Source organism: Taudactylus pleione, unplaced genomic scaffold (assembly GCF_031769625.1).
Source record: "Taudactylus pleione unplaced genomic scaffold, aTauple2 ptg000073l, whole genome shotgun sequence".
NCBI classification, from domain to species: domain Eukaryota; kingdom Metazoa; phylum Chordata; class Amphibia; order Anura; family Myobatrachidae; genus Taudactylus; species Taudactylus pleione.
The window spans coordinates 1,033,770-1,054,072 of NW_028284475.1; the positions used below are offsets into that span (position 1 = coordinate 1,033,770).

Genomic DNA, 20,303 nt, shown 5'->3' on the forward strand with positions numbered 1-20,303 from the left:
TGATTGGTGCAATCACTGGTGTGAATTTCTGATTGCACTGATTAGTAATATAATTGATTACTACTGTTATTTCCCAGGAGCAATTAATGGCTTTTGGGGTAGATTATTTTTTTCCAATCATTTCTCAGTATGATTGGACGGAGCAGGGGAGACCTGGGAACATTACGTGGGCAGGGGGTGCCACGCTGTATATACCAGCAGCATGGGTACAGGGGAAGCTGGCGAGTAACGTCCCCTTGCCACTGGGTCTGCTCCGGTACATGTATCACAGGTGGGAGATCCCTCAGTGTCACACAATTCCCCCAGGAAACCTCACACGCAAGGTGTAATACACAGTACACAGGAGACCTACACCGTGTGTATATATATATATATATATATATATATACATACACACACACACACACACAGATGTACAATATATACAGTGTCACACAGATCACTACAACAGGGCGACAATTCCCCCAGGAAACCTCACACACGCAAGGTGTAATACACAGTACACAGGAGACCTACACCATATATATATATATTATATATACATACCCACAGATATACAATCTATACAGTGTCTTATGTACATTTATATGTCAGGAATGTAGGCATATTAATAAATCCAGCCAGCAATGTGCCGCGGGTGTGCCAGCGGTGCCAGGTATGAAATATACATACAAGTAACCAGCTGGAACATTAATGTGTAGAAGTGTATAACATGTTATATATCACACGTACACGGAGCGCCCTGTGTGTATACAAGGAGTACCCATCCTGCAATGGAAGAGCATGGTGTAATCTGACCAGGGGAGAGTGGTGGCCCCGGTGGGGTGGGGGCAGGATTCCCCCTGTATATTGCTGGCATGGTGGTGGGTAGCACTTACCTGCGGTGAGGCTGGCATCGGTGTCTCTTGCAGGGTGAGTGGGTGTGCACAGAACCTGCTGCTATTGTCACTGGCTGAGATCTACGTTATCGGTGCTTGTTGTCATGGCGACCTCACACCATTACATCTCCAGGGCGGGCGATGGTCCTGTGGCTGCAGCAGCCCCAGATGTTCTCATGGAGGGAGGGAGGGAGCGGGGATCCCAGCTATTGTGTGTGAGAGGCTGCAGTGGTAACCACACGGGGGACAGCTGTCACAGAGACCCCTCCCCTGCAATACACACATCACACATACACCGCACACATGATATCACATACTGTATATATGTGTACACACACATATATGTATACACACTAACACACACACATCACATATATATATATATATATATGTATACACACTAACACACACATCACATATATATATATATGTATACACACACTAACACACATATGTATACACACACTAACACACTCGTCTCACACATGTATACACACACACACACATCACACACACATGTATACACACACACATGTATACACACACTAACTCACTCATCACACACATATGAATACCCACACACTAACACATCACACACATGTATACACACACTAACACTCATACACATGTATACACACAGACTCATCATACACATGTATACACACACTCATCACACACATGTATACACACACTAACACTCATACACATGTATACACACAGACTCATCATACACATGTATACACACACTAACACACTCATCATACACATGTATACACACACTCATCACACACATATACACACACTAACACTCATGACACACATATGTATATACACTCACCACACACATGAATACACACACTAACACTCATACACATGTTTACACACATGTATACACACAGACTCATCACACACATGTATACACACACTAACACACTCACAACCATCACACACATATGTACACACCCACTAGCACACATCACACACATTATGTATACACACACATATGTATACACACACTAACACACTCATCATACACATGTATACACACACACGCATCACACACATATGTATACACATGCTACCACGCTCATCACACACATGTACACACCCACTAACACACTCATCACACACATTATGTATACACACACACACACATATGTATACACACTAACACAAATCACACACGTACATACACACACACACTCATCACACACGTATATATACATATACACTAACACACTCATCACCATATGTATACACACACTAATTATACACACACTCCTCACACGAATCACACATGTATACACACTAATTATACACACATGTATACACACACTAATTATACACACATGTATATACACACTAATTATACACACATGTATATACACACTAATTATACACACATGTATACACACACTAATTATACACACATGTATACACACACTAATTATACACACATGTATACACACACTAATTATACACACATGTATACACACACTAATTATACACACATGTATACACACTAACACACCCTCAGTACACATACATACATTTATACTAACACACCACACATACATCCACACACTATATAGTACACACACTTCACCACACATAGGGCCTGATTCATAGATTACGCAATTCCTATGTTTACGCAGTTAAGCGATAATCGCCAGTCTCCGCATGTATATGGGGCGCAGGCATCAAAGTGCGCCAGTAACTATTTTCAGGTGGGATGATTGACTGTGAGCGTTTTGGGGAGGTAACAGGAAGCGGCTGCACACACATCACACATACATACTAACACATCACACATACATCACACATACATACTAACACATCATCACACACATCACACATACATACTAACACATCATCACACACATCACACATACATACTAACACATCATCACACACATCACACATACATACTAACACATCATCACACATACATACTAACACATCATCACACACATCACACATACATACTAACACATCATCACACACATCACACATACATACTATCACATCATCACACACATCACACATACATACTAACACATCATCACACACATCACACATACATACTAACACATCATCACACACATCACACATACATACTAACACATCATCACACACATCCACATACATACTAACACATCATCACACACATCACACATACATACTAACACATCATCACACACATCACACATACATACTAACACATCATCACACACATCACACATACATACTAACACATCATCACACACATCACACATACATACTAACACATCATCACACACATCACACATACATACTAACACATCATCACACACATCACACATACATACTAACACATCATCACACACATCACACATACATACTAACACATCATCACACACATCACACATACATACTAACACATCATCACACACATCACACATACATACTAACACATCATCACACACATCACACATACATACTAACACATCATCACACACATACTAACACATCATCACACACATCACACATACATACTAACACATCATCACACACATCACACATACATACTAACACATCATCACACACATCCACATACATACTAACACATCATCACACACATCACACATACATACTAACACATCATCACACACATCACACATACATACTAACACATCATCACACACATCACACATACATACTAACACATCATCACACACATCACACATACATACTAACACATCATCACACATACATACTAACACATCATCACACACATCACACATACATACTAACACATCATCACACACATCACACATACATACTAACACATCATCACACACATCACACATACATACTAACACATCATCACACACATCACACATACATACTAACACATCATCACACACATCACACATACATACTAACACATCATCACACACATCACACATACATACTAACACATCATCACACACATCACACATACATACTAACACATCATCACACACATCACACATACATACTAACACATCATCACACACATCACACATACATACTAACACATCATCACACACATCACACATACATACTAACACATCATCACACACATCACACATACTAACACATCATCACACACATCACACATACTAACACATCATCACACACATCACACATACATACTAACACATCATCACACACATCACACATACATACTAACACATCATCACACACATCACACATACATACTAACACATCATCACACACATCACACATACATACTAACACATCATCACACACATCCACATACATACTAACACATCATCACACACATCACACATACATACTAACACATCATCACACACATCACACATACATACTAACACATCATCACACACATCACACATACATACTAACACATCATCACACACATCACACATACATACTAACACATCATCACACACATCACACATACATACTAACACATCATCACACACATCACACATACATACTAACACATCATCACACACATCACACATACATACTAACACATCATCACACACATCACACATACATACTAACACATCATCACACACATCACACATACTAACACATCATCACACACATCACACATACATACTAACACATCATCACACACATCACACATACATACTAACACATCATCACACACATCACACATACATACTAACACATCATCACACACATCACACATACATACTAACACATCATCACACACATCACACATACATACTAACACATCATCACACACATCACACATACATACTAACACATCATCACACACATCACACATACATACTAACACATCATCACACACATCACACATACATACTAACACATCATCACACACATCCACATACATACTAACACATCATCACACACATCACACATACATACTAACACATCATCACACACATCACACATACATACTAACACATCATCACACACATCACACATACTAACACATCATCACACACATCACACATACATACTAACACATCATCACACACATCACACATACATACTAACACATCATCACACACATCACACATACATACTAACACATCATCACACACATCACACATACATACTAACACATCATCACACACATCACACATACATACTAACACATCATCACACACATCACACATACATACTAACACATCATCACACACATCACACATACATACTAACACATCATCACACACATCACACATACATACTAACACATCATCACACACATCACACATACATACTAACACATCATCACACACATCCACATACATACTAACACATCATCACACACATCACACATACATACTAACACATCATCACACACATCACACATACATACTAACACATCATCACACACATCACACATACATACTAACACATCATCACACACATCACACATACATACTAACACATCATCACACACATCACACATACATACTAACACATCATCACACACATCACACATACATACTAACACATCATCACACACATCACACATACTAACACATCATCACACACATCACACATACATACTAACACATCATCACACACATCACACATACATACTAACACATCATCACACACATCACACATACATACTAACACATCATCACACACATCACACATACATACTAACACATCATCACACACATCACACATACATACTAACACATCATCACACACATCCACATACATACTAACACATCATCACACACATCACACATACATACTAACACATCATCACACACATCACACATACATACTAACACATCATCACACACATCACACATACATACTAACACATCATCACACACATCACACATACATACTAACACATCATCACACACATCACACATACATACTAACACATCATCACACACATCACACATACTAACACATCATCACACACATCACACATACATACTAACACATCATCACACACATCACACATACATACTAACACATCATCACACACATCACACATACATACTAACACATCATCACACATACATACTAACACATCATCACACACATCACACATACATACTAACACATCATCACACACATCACACATACATACTAACACATCATCACACACATCACACATACATACTAACACATCATCACACACATCACACATACATACTAACACATCATCACACACATCACACATACATACTAACACATCATCACACACATCACACATACATACTAACACATCATCACACACATCCACATACATACTAACACATCATCACACACATCACACATACATACTAACACATCATCACACACATCACACATACATACTAACACATCATCACACATACATACTAACACATCATCACACATACATACTAACACATCATCACACACATCACACATACATACTAACACATCACACACATCACACATACATACTAACACATCATCACACACATCACACATACATACTAACACATCATCACACACATCACACATACTAACACATCATCACACACATCACACATACATACTAACACATCATCACACACATCACACATACATACTAACACATCATCACACACATCACACATACATACTAACACATCATCACACACATCACACATACATACTAACACATCATCACACACATCACACATACATACTAACACATCATCACACACATCACACATACATACTAACACATCATCACACACATCACACATACATACTAACACATCATCACACACATCACACATACATACTAACACATCATCACACACATCACACATACATACTAACACATCATCACACACATCACACATACATACTAACACATCATCACACACATCACACATACATACTAACACATCATCACACACATCACACATACATACTAACACATCATCACACACATCCACATACATACTAACACATCATCACACACATCACACATACATACTAACACATCATCACACACATCACACATACATACTAACACATCATCACACACATCACACATACATACTAACACATCATCACACACATCACACATACATACTAACACATCATCACACACATCCACATACATACTAACACATCATCACACACATCACACATACATACTAACACATCATCACACACATCCACATACATACTAACACATCATCACACACATCCACATACATACTAACACATCATCACACACATCCACATACATACTAACACATCATCACACACATCACACATACATACTAACACATCATCACACACATCACACATACATACTAACACATCATCACACACATCCACAAAATCTCACACAACACCAGTATACTTATACACTAAACGCACAAAATAATCACAAACACACAGGTGCACCACACACATATATAAAGACACACTGTCATCACACGCACACATACAGTATAACACAAACGTATACACACCACATCCATACTCAAATACACTCACAGATATTTACCTCATTTCCTAATACAACACAAAGATGTTATGCGGTTTGTGTGTAGAGACACCTGTGAGCTTAGCACATATGTATAATATACCGACTCTCCATAATAACATGTAGATAAGTGGGTGTAGCCTGGTGTGTGCACATGCATAAAGACATATGTATAATATATAGACTCTCCATAATAACATGTAGCTAAGTGGGTGTGGCCTGGTGTGTGCGCACATGCATAAAGACATATGTATAATATACAGACTCTCCATAATAACATGTAGCTAAGTGGGTGTAGCCTGGTGTGTGTGCACATGCATAAAGACATATGTATAATATATATACGCTCCATAATAACATGTAGATAAGTGGGTGTGGCCTGGTGTGTGCACACATGCATAAAGACATATGTATAATATATAGACTCTCCATAATAACATGTAGATAAGTGGGTGTGGCCTGGTGTGTGCACACATGCATAAAGACATATGTATAATATATATACGCTCCATAATAACATGTAGATAAGTGGGTGTGGCCTGGTGTGTGCGCACATGCATAAAGACACATGTATAATATATATACTCTCCATAATAACATGTAGCTAAGTGGGTGTGGCCTGGTGTGTGTGCACATGCATAAAGACACATGTATAATATATATACTCTCCATAATAACATGTAGCTAAGTGGGTGTAGCCTGGTGTGTGCGCACATGCATAAAGACATATGTATAATATACCGACTCTCCATAATAACATGTAGCTAAGTGGGTGTGGCCTGGTGTGTGCGCACATGCATAAAGACATATGTATAATATATAGACTCTCCATAATAACATGTAGATAAGTGGGTGTGGCCTGGTGTGTGCACACATGTATAAAGACATATGTATAATATATATACTCTCCATAATAACATGTAGCTAAGTGGGTGTAGCCTGGTGTGTGCACACATGCATAAAGACACATGTATAATATATATACTCTCCATAATAACATGTAGCTAAGTGGGTGTGGCCTGGTGTGTGTGCACATGCATAAAGACATATGTATAATATACCGACTCTCCATAATAACATGTAGCTAAGTGGGTGTGGCCTGGTGTGTGAGCACATGCATAAAGACATATGTATAATATATAGACTCTCCATAATAACATGTAGGTAAGTGGGTGTGGCCTGGTGTGTGAGCACATGCATAAAGACACATGTATAATATATATACTCTCCATAATAACATGTAGCTAAGTGGGTGTGGCCTGGTGTGTGTGCACATGCATAAAGACACATGTATAATATATATACTCTCCATAATAACATGTAGCTAAGTGGGTGTAGCCTGGTGTGTGTGCACATGCATAAAGACATATGTATAATATACAGACTCTCCATAATAACATGTAGCTAAGTGGGTGTGGCCTGGTGTGTGTGCACATGCATAAAGACATATGTATAATATATAGACTCTCCATAATAACATGTAGCTAAGTGGGTGTGGCCTGGTGTGTGCGCACATGCATAAAGACATATGTATAATATACCGAGTCCATAATAACATGGAGATAAGTGGGTGTGGCCTAGTGTGTGCGCACATGCATAAAGACATATGTATAATATAACGAGTCCATAATAACATGGAGATAAGTGGGTGTGGCCTAGTGTGTGCGCACATGCATAAAGACATATGTATAATATACCGACTCCATAATAACATGTAGGTAAGTGGGTGTGGCCTGGTTTGTGCACACATGCATAAAGACATATGTATAATATACCGACTCTCCATAATAACATGTAGCTAAGTGTGTGTGGCCTGGTGTGTGCGCACATGTATAAAGACATATGTATAATATACCGACTCCATAATAACATGTAGGTAAGTGGGTGTGGCCTGGTTTGTGCACACATGCATAAAGACATATGTATAATATACCGACTCTCCATAATAACATGTAGCTAAGTGTGTGTGGCCTGGTGTGTGCGCACATGTATAAAGACATATGTATAATATATAGACTCTCCATAATAACATGTAGCTAAGTGGGTGTGGCCTGGTGTGTGCGCACATGCATAAAGACATATGTATAATATACCGAGTCCATAATAACATGTAGATAAGTGGGTGTGGCCTGGTTTGTACGCACATGCATAAAGACATATGTATAATATACTGACTCCATAATAACATGTAGATAAGTGGGTGTGGCCTAGTGTGTGCGCACATGCATAAAGACATACGTATAATATACCGACTCCATAATAACATGTAGGTAAGTGGGTGTGGCCTGGTTTGTGCGCACATGCATAAAGACATATGTATAATATACCGACTTTCCATAATAACATGTAGCTAAGTGGGTGTGGCCTGGTGTGTGCACACATGCATAAAGACATACATATAATATATAGACTCTCCATAATAACATGTTGGCCTGGTGTGTGCGCACATGCATAAAGACATATGTATAATATATAGACTCTCCATAATAACATGTAGCTAAGTGGGTGTGGCCTGGTGTGTGCGCACATGCATAAAGACATATGTATAATATACCGACTCCATAATAACCTGTAGCTAAGTGGGTGTGGCCTGGTGTGTGCGCACATGCATAAAGACATATGTATAATATATAGACTCTCCATAATAACATGTAGCTAAGTGGGTGTGGCCTGGTGTGTGCGCACATGCATAAAGACATATGTATAATATACCGACTCCATAATAACCTGTAGCTAAGTGGGTGTGGCCTGGTGTGTGCGCACATGCATAAAGACACATGTATAATATACCGACTCCATAATAACATGTAGGTAAGTGGGTGTGGCCTGGTTTGTGCGCACATGCATAAAGACATATGTATAATGTATCCACTCCATAATAACATGTAGCTAAGTGGGTGTGGCCTGGTGTGTGCGCACATGCATAAAGACACATGTATAATATACCGACTCCATAATAACATGTAGGTAAGTGGGTGTGGCCTGGTTTGTGCGCACATGCATAAAGACATATGTATAATGTATCCACTCCATAATAACATGTAGCTAAGTGGGTGTGGCCTGGTGTGTGCGCACATGCATAAAGACATATGTGTAATATACCGACTCCATAACAACATGTAGGTAAGTGGGTGTGGCCTGGTTTGTGCGCACATGCATAAAGACATATGTATAATATACCGACTCCATAATAACATGTAGATAAGTGGGTGTGGCCTGGTTTGTGCGCACATGCATAAAGACATATGTATAATATACCGATTCCATAATAACATGTAGCTAAGTGGGTGTGGCCTGGTGTGTGCGCACATGCATAAAGACATATGTATAATATACCGACTCTCCATAATAACATGTAGCTAAGTGGGTGTGGCCTGGTGTGTGCGTACATGCATAAAGACATATGTATAATATACCGACTCTCCATAATAACATGTAGCTAAGTGGGTGTGGCCTGGTGTGTACGCACATGCATAAAGACATATGTATAATATACCGACTCTCCATAATAACATGTAGCTAAGTGGGTGTGGCCTAGTGTGTGCGCACATGCATAAAGACATATGTATAATATACTGACTCCATAATAACATGTAGGTAAGTGGGTGTGGCCTGGTTTGTGCGCACATGCATAAAGACATATGTATAATATACCGACTCCATAATAACATGTAGATAAGTGGGTGTAGCCTGGTGTGTGCGCACATGCATAAAGACATATGTATAATATACCGACTCTCCATAATAACATGTAGCTAAGTGGGTGTGGCCTGGTTTTTGCGCACATGCATAAAGACATATGTATAATATACCGACTCTCCATAATAACATGTAGATAAGTGGGTGTGGCCTGGTGTGTGCGCACATGCATAAAGACATATGTATAATATACCGACTCCATAATAACATGTAGCTAAGTGGGTGTGGCCTGGTTTTTGCGCACATGCATAAAGACATATGTATAATATACCGACTCTCCATAATAACATGTAGATAAGTGGGTGTGGCCTGGTGTGTGCGCACATGCATAAAGACATATGTATAATATACCGACTCCATAACAACATGTAGGTAAGTGGGTGTGGCCTGGTTTGTGCGCACATGCATAAAGACATATGTATAATATACCGACTCCATAATAACATGTAGATAAGTGGGTGTGGCCTGGTGTGTGCGCACATGCATAAAGACATATGTATAATATACCGATTCCATAATAACATGTAGATAAGTGGGTGTGGCCTGGTGTGTGCGCACATGCATAAAGACATATGTATAATATACCGACTCCATAATAACATGTAGATAAGTGGGTGTGGCCTGGTGTGTGCGCACATGCATAAAGACATATGTATAATATACCAACTCCATAATAACATGTAGGTAAGTGGGTGTGGCCTGGTGTGTGCGCACATGCATAAAGACATATGTATAATATACCGACTCCATAATAACATGTAGATAAGTGGGTGTAGCCTGGTGTGTGCGCACATGCATAAAGACATATGTATAATATATCCACTCCATAATAACATGTATCTAAGTGGGTGTGGCCTGGTGTGTGCGTACATGCATAAAGACATATGTATAATATACCGACTCCATAATAACATGTAGATAAGTGGGTGTAGCCTGGTGTGTGCGCACATGCATAAAGACATATGTATAATATACCGACTCCATAATAACATGTAGCTAAGTGGCTGTGGCCTGGTGTGTGTGCACATGCATAAAGACATATGTATAATATACCGACTCTCCATAATAACATGTAGCTACGTGGGTGTGGCCTGGTGTGTGCGCACATGCATAAAGACATATGTATAATATATAGACTCTCCATAATAACATGTAGGTAAGTGGGTGTGGCCTGGTGTGTGCGCACATGCATAAAGACATAAGTATAATATATAGACTCTCCATAATAACATGTAGGTAAGTGGGTGTGGCCTGGTGTGTGCGCACATGCATAAAGACATATGTATAATATATAGACTCTCCATAATAACATGTAGGTAAGTGGGTGTGGCCTGGTGTGTGCGCACATGCATAAAGACATATGTATAATATATAGACTCTCCATAATAACATGTAGGTAAGTGGGTGTGGCCTGGTGTGTGCGCACATGCATAAAGACATATGCATAATATACCGACTCCATAATAACATGTAGGTAAGTGGGTGTGGCCTGGTGTGTGCGCACATGCATAAAGACATATGTATAATTTACTGACTCCATAATAACATGTAGCTAAGTGGGTGTGGCCTGGTGTGTGCGCACATGCATAAAGACATATGTATAATATACCGACTCCATAATAACATGTAGGTAAGTGGGTGTGGCCTGGTGTGTGCGCACATGCATAAAGACATATGTATAATATACTGACTCCATAATAACATGTAGCTAAGTTGCTGTGGCCTGGTGTGTGCGCACATGCATAAAGACATATGTATAATATACCGACTCCATAATAACATGTAGATAAGTGGGTGTGGCCTGGTGTGTGCGCACATGCATAAAGACATATGTATAATATACCGACTCCATAATAACATGTAGGTAAGTGGGTGTAGCCTGGTGTGTGCGCACATGCATAAAGACATATGTATAATATACCGACTCTCCATAATAACATGTAGCTAAGTGGGTGTGGCCTGGTGTGTGCGCACATGCATAAAGACATATGTATAATATACCGACTCCATAATAACATGTAGGTAAGTGGGTGTAGCCTGGTGTGTGCGCACATGCATAAAGACACATGTATAATATATAGACTCTCCATAATAACATGTAGCTAAGTGAGTGTGGCCTGGTGTGTGCGCACATGCATAAAGACATATGTATAATATATAGACTCTCCATAATAACATGTAGGTAAGTGGGTGTGGCCTGGTGTGTGCGCACATGCATAAAGACATATGTATAATATACCGACTCCATAATAACATGTAGGTAAGTGGGTGTGGCCTGGTTTGTGCGCACATGCATAAAGACATATGTATAATATACTGACTCCATAATAACATGTAGCTAAGTGGGTGTGGCCTGGTGTGTGCGCACATGCATAAAGACATATGTATAATATACTGACTCCTTAATAACATGTAGCTAAGTGGCTGTGGCCTGGTGTGTGTGCACATGCATAAAGACATATGTATAATATACCGACTCCATAATAACATGTAGATAAGTGGGTGTGGCCTGGTGTGTGCGCACATGCATAAAGACATATGTATAATATACCGACTCTCCATAATAACATGTAGGTAAGTGGGTGTGGCCTAGTGTGTGCGTACATGCATAAAGACATATGTATAATATACCGACTCCATAATAACATGTAGATAAGTGGGTGTGGCCTGGTGTGTGCGCACATGCATAAAGACATATGTATAATATACCGACTCTCCATAATAACATGTAGCTAAGTGGCTGTGGCCTGGTGTGTGTGCACATGCATAAAGACATATGTATAATATACCGACTCCATAATAACATGTAGGTAAGTGGGTGTAGCCTGGTGTGTGCGCACATGCATAAAGACATATGTATAATATACCGACTCTCCATAATAACATGTAGCTAAGTGGGTGTGGCCTGGTGTGTGCGCACATGCATAAAGACATATGTATAATATACCGACTCTCCATAATAACATGTAGCTAAGTGGGTGTAGCCTGGTGTGTGCGCACATGCATAAAGACATATGTATAATATACCGACTCTCCATAATAACATGTAGCTAAGTGGGTGTGGCCTGGTGTGTGCGCACATGCATAAAGACATATGTATAATATACCGACTCCATAATAACATGTAGGTAAGTGGGTGTAGCCTGGTGTGTGCGCACATGCATAAAGACACATGTATAATATATAGACTCTCCATAATAACATGTAGATAAGTGGGTGTGGCCTGGTGTGTGCGCACATGCATAAAGACATATGTATAATATACCGACTCCATAATAACATGTAGGTAAGTGGGTGTAGCCTGGTGTGTGCGCACATGCATAAAGACATATGTATAATATACCGACTCTCCATAATAACATGTAGCTAAGTGGGTGTGGCCTGGTGTGTGCGTACATGCATAAAGACATATGTATAATATACCGACTCCATAATAACATGTAGGTAAGTGGGTGTAGCCTGGTGTGTGCGCACATGCATAAAGACATATGTATAATATACCGACTCTCCATAATAACATGTAGCTAAGTGGGTGTGGCCTGGTGTGTGCGCACATGCATAAAGACATATGTATAATATACCGACTCTCCATAATAACATGTAGGTAAGTGGGTGTGGCCTGGTGTGTGCGCACATGCATAAAGACATATGTATAATATACCGACTCCATAATAACATGTAGGTAAGTGGGTGTAGCCTGGTGTGTGCGCACATGCATAAAGACACATGTATAATATATAGACTCTCCATAATAACATGTAGATAAGTGGGTGTGGCCTGGTGTGTGCGCACATGCATAAAGACATATGTATAATATACCGACTCCATAATAACATGTAGGTAAGTGGGTGTAGCCTGGTGTGTGCGCACATGCATAAAGACATATGTATAATATACTGACTCCATAATAACATGTAGCTAAGTGGGTGTGGCCTGGTTTGTGCGCACATGCATAAAGACATATGTATAATATATATCCACTCCATTATAACATGTAGCTAAGTGGGTGTGGCCTGGTGTGTGCGCACATGCATAAAGACATATGTATAATATACCGACTCTCTGTAATAACATGTAGATAAGTGGGTGTAGCCTGGTGTGTGCGCACATGCATAAAGACATTTGTATAATATACAGACTCTCCATAATAACATGTAGGTAAGAGGGTGTAGCCTGGTGTGTGCGCACATGCATAAAGACATATGTATAATATACCGACTCTCTGTAATAACATGTAGCTAAGTGGGTGTAGCCTGGTGTGTGCGCACATGCATAAAGACATTTGTATAATATACCGACTCTCCATAATAACATGTAGGTAAGAGGGTGTGGCCTGGTGTGTGTGCACATGCATAAAGACATATGTATAATATACCGACTCTCCATAATAACATGTAGCTAAGTGGGTGTGGCCTAGTGTGTGCGTACATGCATAAAGACATATGTATAATATACCGACTCCATAATAACATGTAGGTAAGTGGGTGTGGCCTAGTGTGTGCGTACATGCATAAAGAGGTTCAAATAACCTACAACCAACATTGGGACAGTTGTACTAGTAATAACCCTGGCGTATAGGTTATTACTACTTGTAGCACTGTGGGGGTCTGTACTTGGCGTTTGCCCTGGGCACTTTCTGCAGTAAAACCTTCTCTAATTCTGCCACTTAGGGGCACATTTATGAATGATGGCATTTGCAATGCGATCTGGGTGCGATATTAGCGCAGAATGCGATCACATCGGCCGAATGTAACAACCAGCCCCCGCAGGGACGTGCAGCACCTACTTTGGGTCATGCTGTATGTTTACGTATTCATAAATTGAGAGCTAATTTACCTGGAGACACCCCAAGATCCATCAATGTGGCACTACAAGGATCAGCATACCCTCCAACTACTGATCCCATCCATGCTCACAGGACAGGGATACACAGAATAGAAGTTGCTGAAATCAGTTCTTAGGCCTATCACAGCTGCATGTAAGGGGGGGGCTGATCTAGGCTAGCATTCCCCCAGCACATAGGCCATATGCACCTGTGATTCCATTCTGTGTATCATTGTATCATCCCTACCGCTGCTAAGAGTGTCCGGCAAAATTAAGCCATCGGGGCCTCCGCAACTGTGCACGCCCCCGCAATGGTCGCAACATGCCTGCTTTTGACTCGCCCCACCCCTCGGTTCCTCCCACAAGCAGTCGCTGACTGTCAATCATTTTGCGTCCAAATCCTCACTGTGACCGCTGTCAGTAATCAAACTTGGTACGTGCGCAGGGCGACTGTTAGCCTTTGATGGTTTTGCCATGGATGCCAGAGGTCCAATTGTTTTTCACCATCAATGTGTTTTTTTAATTTTAGCCGACGGAGGGAGCACAGATCTCCTCCCCCAAATGCACCCCTAAGCTCAGCCGCTTCCACTGATTGGCCTGCCGCCCGCTGTGTAGTACAAGCATGGATGTCCATCAATGGTTACCCGTCAATGGTTTTATGCCATTGATGCTAAGCACTGATGGTGCCTTCGATTTAGACCACCGATGGTTAACCCTACTCCTGCCAAAGCTCCCCTGTGGTAAGAACATCACGGAATATGGAACGTGTAAGTGCAAATGAATAAGTGGGGGGTTCCTGATTCATATCCACGAGCAAGCCACATAAACTGTCAGTACTCATGGAGCCACTGCAATGCGTGAGCGTTTCTAAAGACTGGTACGGCACACGCGATACACAGAGACCGGTGGTTTCAGAAGGGTGGCGGGAAAGTGATGGGTGTTCGTGGGCGATGACTGGGCGGAGGCTAGTAGGGCAGGCAGCAGTGGGCGTGTTATGCCGGTCAGGCGAACACACCGCTGCTGTCATAGGTCTGGTGCAAGTTTCAATGGTCTGACTGATGGTGGCATCTAAGGACGTGCCAATCTGTCTTACAGCGAGCAGGGGCGCTAAATGTGGGCGTCTCAGTCCTTGCACATTCGGCCGCACAGATGTACACCAGGGAAGGCGTTTGTAGCAGCATCACATAGAGTCACAGATGGGCAACAGCTAATAGCCGCCGCTGAGTGCGTTTAGCGTCCTGTGAATGGGCTCCATTACGACAAGGACACATCTATAGATAGAACCGTCTGACTCTGTGTTATTAGATCCTGTCAGAATCTATTCTCTATTGTAATAAACTGCACCAATAGGGATGTAACACCCAATTTCCGGTCGCCATTGCAAATCCTAAGTGATCCTAGCCCAAGGGGCCCCAGCTGCGCTTCTGAGCCCCCCCACATCTAAGGCGGAAGGATCATAGTTGGAGGTGGTGCAGCTAATATGGCCCCCACCCCCTGCTCCAGCCGGTGTCAGCCGCTTCCGCGGTAGTTCTGCCTTTGGTTGGATACTTGTAAGAGGATATCCTTAATACCTGTCTGTCTTAGTGACAGTGACAAATCTATAATGGGTGCATGTTGCGCGGTGCACACGGGTCCCTAGTCCGCGGGGGCCACACCGCACACCCTGCATCAATTACCTTATTTAATCCCCAGCAATATGGCGTTGAGGTTCTATTTCTAAGGTTAGTGCCAGAAATCAGCGCATGCGCAGAAGTCCTGGCGTCTTTCTGATGCTCTGCGCATATGCCGGCACCATTTTTACAGGGGGGCGGGGGCCATGGATATCTGCACCCCAGCCTCTTAAATCGCCCCTGCGTACTGAATTATGATAATCACCTGTGCACACTCTGGGCCCAATGGGCGCTACATTCTGGCTTCGGCACACCCAGAAATCGGGGCCAACACCCCAGTTTTGGAGAACGGTTCCTGTCGAAGCCTCCCAAACGCCGCAGCATGACAATCATACTGCGGCTAATGGGGGCTGCGAGCGAGCACGCAGGACCCATCCTGCACATGTGTAGACCCAGAACCATCGGAGATATGATATCCGCCATGTGCACCTACCTGTGGGCGCAGCAGGAATGTACAGGTGCATTTATGGGAGTTTGGGTCTGGTATGGGAGGAGCTTTAGTACCACTGGGCACCGCCCACAACGTCATATGACCCTGTGTACAGTGTGACGTGGCCATGCAACCTTACCAGAGGGGGGCGGGCATAGTCCGATTCCCAAGCATAGGATATTAGGAAGTGTGTAGACCTACCCCTGTGATAGGTGTAATTTAGAAAAATTAAATTTTCCCGGTTACTGCGCCTTTAACAGACAAAATAATTTTTGCCTATCTGAGAATAATACCACTAACTTCTTCCTGTTACCAACCATATCTCTAGCGCTGAGGTGCCCGCTTCCTCTCTGTGCAGTAACTAGAAGCCAGATGAGACTGCCCACCTTCATGTGGGTATACAGACGTGTTTCGCCCCAGTCAAGAAAGACGTGTGTGGTAAGAGGTGAGATCTGCCGGATCCGCCACGTCAAACTGCAAGTCAGTCACATGCTAACTGCTGAAGCCGCATGCAAAGACAGTTGTTACAGATTCAGACAGATAATATGAGAGATACACTAGGTAAAAAAAAAAACTTCCAAAATTTTTTTTTAGCTTGCACATTTTTGTTTTAAGTTTGGACAGTAATCTTCTTCATGTGAGCGCCCCCTGGAGGTGTGACTCTGCATCAAACCCCTTGCTGCTGCCCTCTATATTAACCAATCAGGTATGAGGAACAACTCAGGGTCTTTGTAAGTTATTTTCCGTCCTGTGCCATCGGCTGCAGGCTGCTGTGTTAAACAATCTTATTACATACATATTACAGGCTGTTAGATGCTGCAGCCCCATTGCTGCTGGACCACGGGTAGAAATATGAACCACACTTCAGCCATCTTGAAAAACAGAAATCCTATTCATCGTTGTAGCTGTAAATGTGTCCGGATGTAAGTTTCTGATCCGTATTCTTGTTACAGGAAGCGCAAGCATAATACAGGATATACAGTATGTGGTATACACATGGTTTAAAGACGTGGTTTAAATATAGATTATGTTTAAGAGATCTGAATAAGCACAGACTCTTGTTTTCCAGATGTTCCTCAGAGATGTATCATAGGAACAGGTCAATGGCCATGGTTGCTACCTAATAGTATGCCTTTTCTGCCGGAGTATAGTCAAACAAGGAACATCAGATCAGACCACACACAGACCCACTAAGTGCTACGTGTCCATAGCCGTGCACAGACCCACTAAGTGCTGTGTGTCCATAGCAAGGCACAGAATTACTGAGTGCTGTGTGTCCATAGCAAGGCACAGAGTTACTGAGCGCTGTGTCCATAGCAAGGCACAGAATTACTGAGTGCAGAGTGTCCATAGCAAGGCACAGAATTACTGAGTGCTGTGTGTCCATAGCAAGGCACAGAATTACTGAGTGCAGAGTGTCCATAGCAAGGCACAGAATTACTGAGTGCTGTGTGTCCATAGCAAGGCACAGACCCACTAAGTGCTGTGTGTCCATAGCAAGGCACAGAAAAACTAAGTGCTGTGTGTCCATAGCAAGGCACAGAATTACTAAGCGCTGTGTGTCCATAGCAAGGCACAGACCCACTAAGTGCTGCATGTCCATAGCAAGGCACAGAATTACTAAGTGCTGTGTGTCCATAGCAAGGCACAGACCCACTAAGTGCTGTGTGTCCATAGCAAGGCACAGAATCACTGAGTGCTGTGTGTCCATGGCAAGGCACAGAATTACCGAGCGCTGTGTGTCCATAGCAAGGCACAGAATTACTGAGTGCTGTGTGTCCATGGCAAGGCACAGAATTACTAAGTGCTGTGTGTCCATAGCAAGGCACAGAATTACTAAGTGCTGTGTGTCCATAGCAAGTCACAGAATTACTGAGTGCTGTGTGTCCATAGCAAGGCACAGACCCACTAAGTGCTGTGTGTCCATAGCAAGGCACAGAATTACTAAGCGCTGTGTGTCCATAGCAAGGCACAGACCCACTAAGTGCTGCATGTCCATAGCAAGGCACAGAATTACTAAGTGCTGTGTGTCCATAGCAAGGCACAGACCCACTAAGTGCTGTGTGTCCATAGCAAGGCACAGAATTACTAAGTGCTGTGTGTCCATAGCAAGGCACAGAATTACTAAGTGCTGTGTGTCCATAGCAAGGCACAGAATTACTAAGTGCTGTGTGTCCATAGCAAGGCACAGAATTACTAAGTGCTGTGTGTCCATAGCAAGGCACAGAATTACTGAGCGCTGTGTGTCCATAGCAAGTCACAGAATTACTGAGTGCTGTGTGTCCATAGCAAGGCACAGAATTACCGAG

At 41.7% G+C, this 20,303-nt stretch overlaps 1 protein-coding gene across 6 annotated transcripts in view; it reads right to left on the reverse strand.

Moving 5' to 3' along the window:
• The window catches only part of SEMA4A (semaphorin 4A), a 106,418-nt gene that overhangs the window by 79,175 nt on the left and 6,940 nt on the right, over nt 1-20,303 (reverse strand). Inside the window, exon 1 of one of the 6 annotated variants that reach the window (XM_088467533.1) lies at nt 879-1,039. The exons of the other annotated variants lie outside the window; for them this stretch is intronic. The gene's annotated coding sequence lies outside the window, so the exon portion shown is untranslated. Of the gene's footprint in view, nt 1-878; nt 1,040-20,303 lie in introns of those variants that run through there. 6 annotated transcript variants of the gene reach the window in all.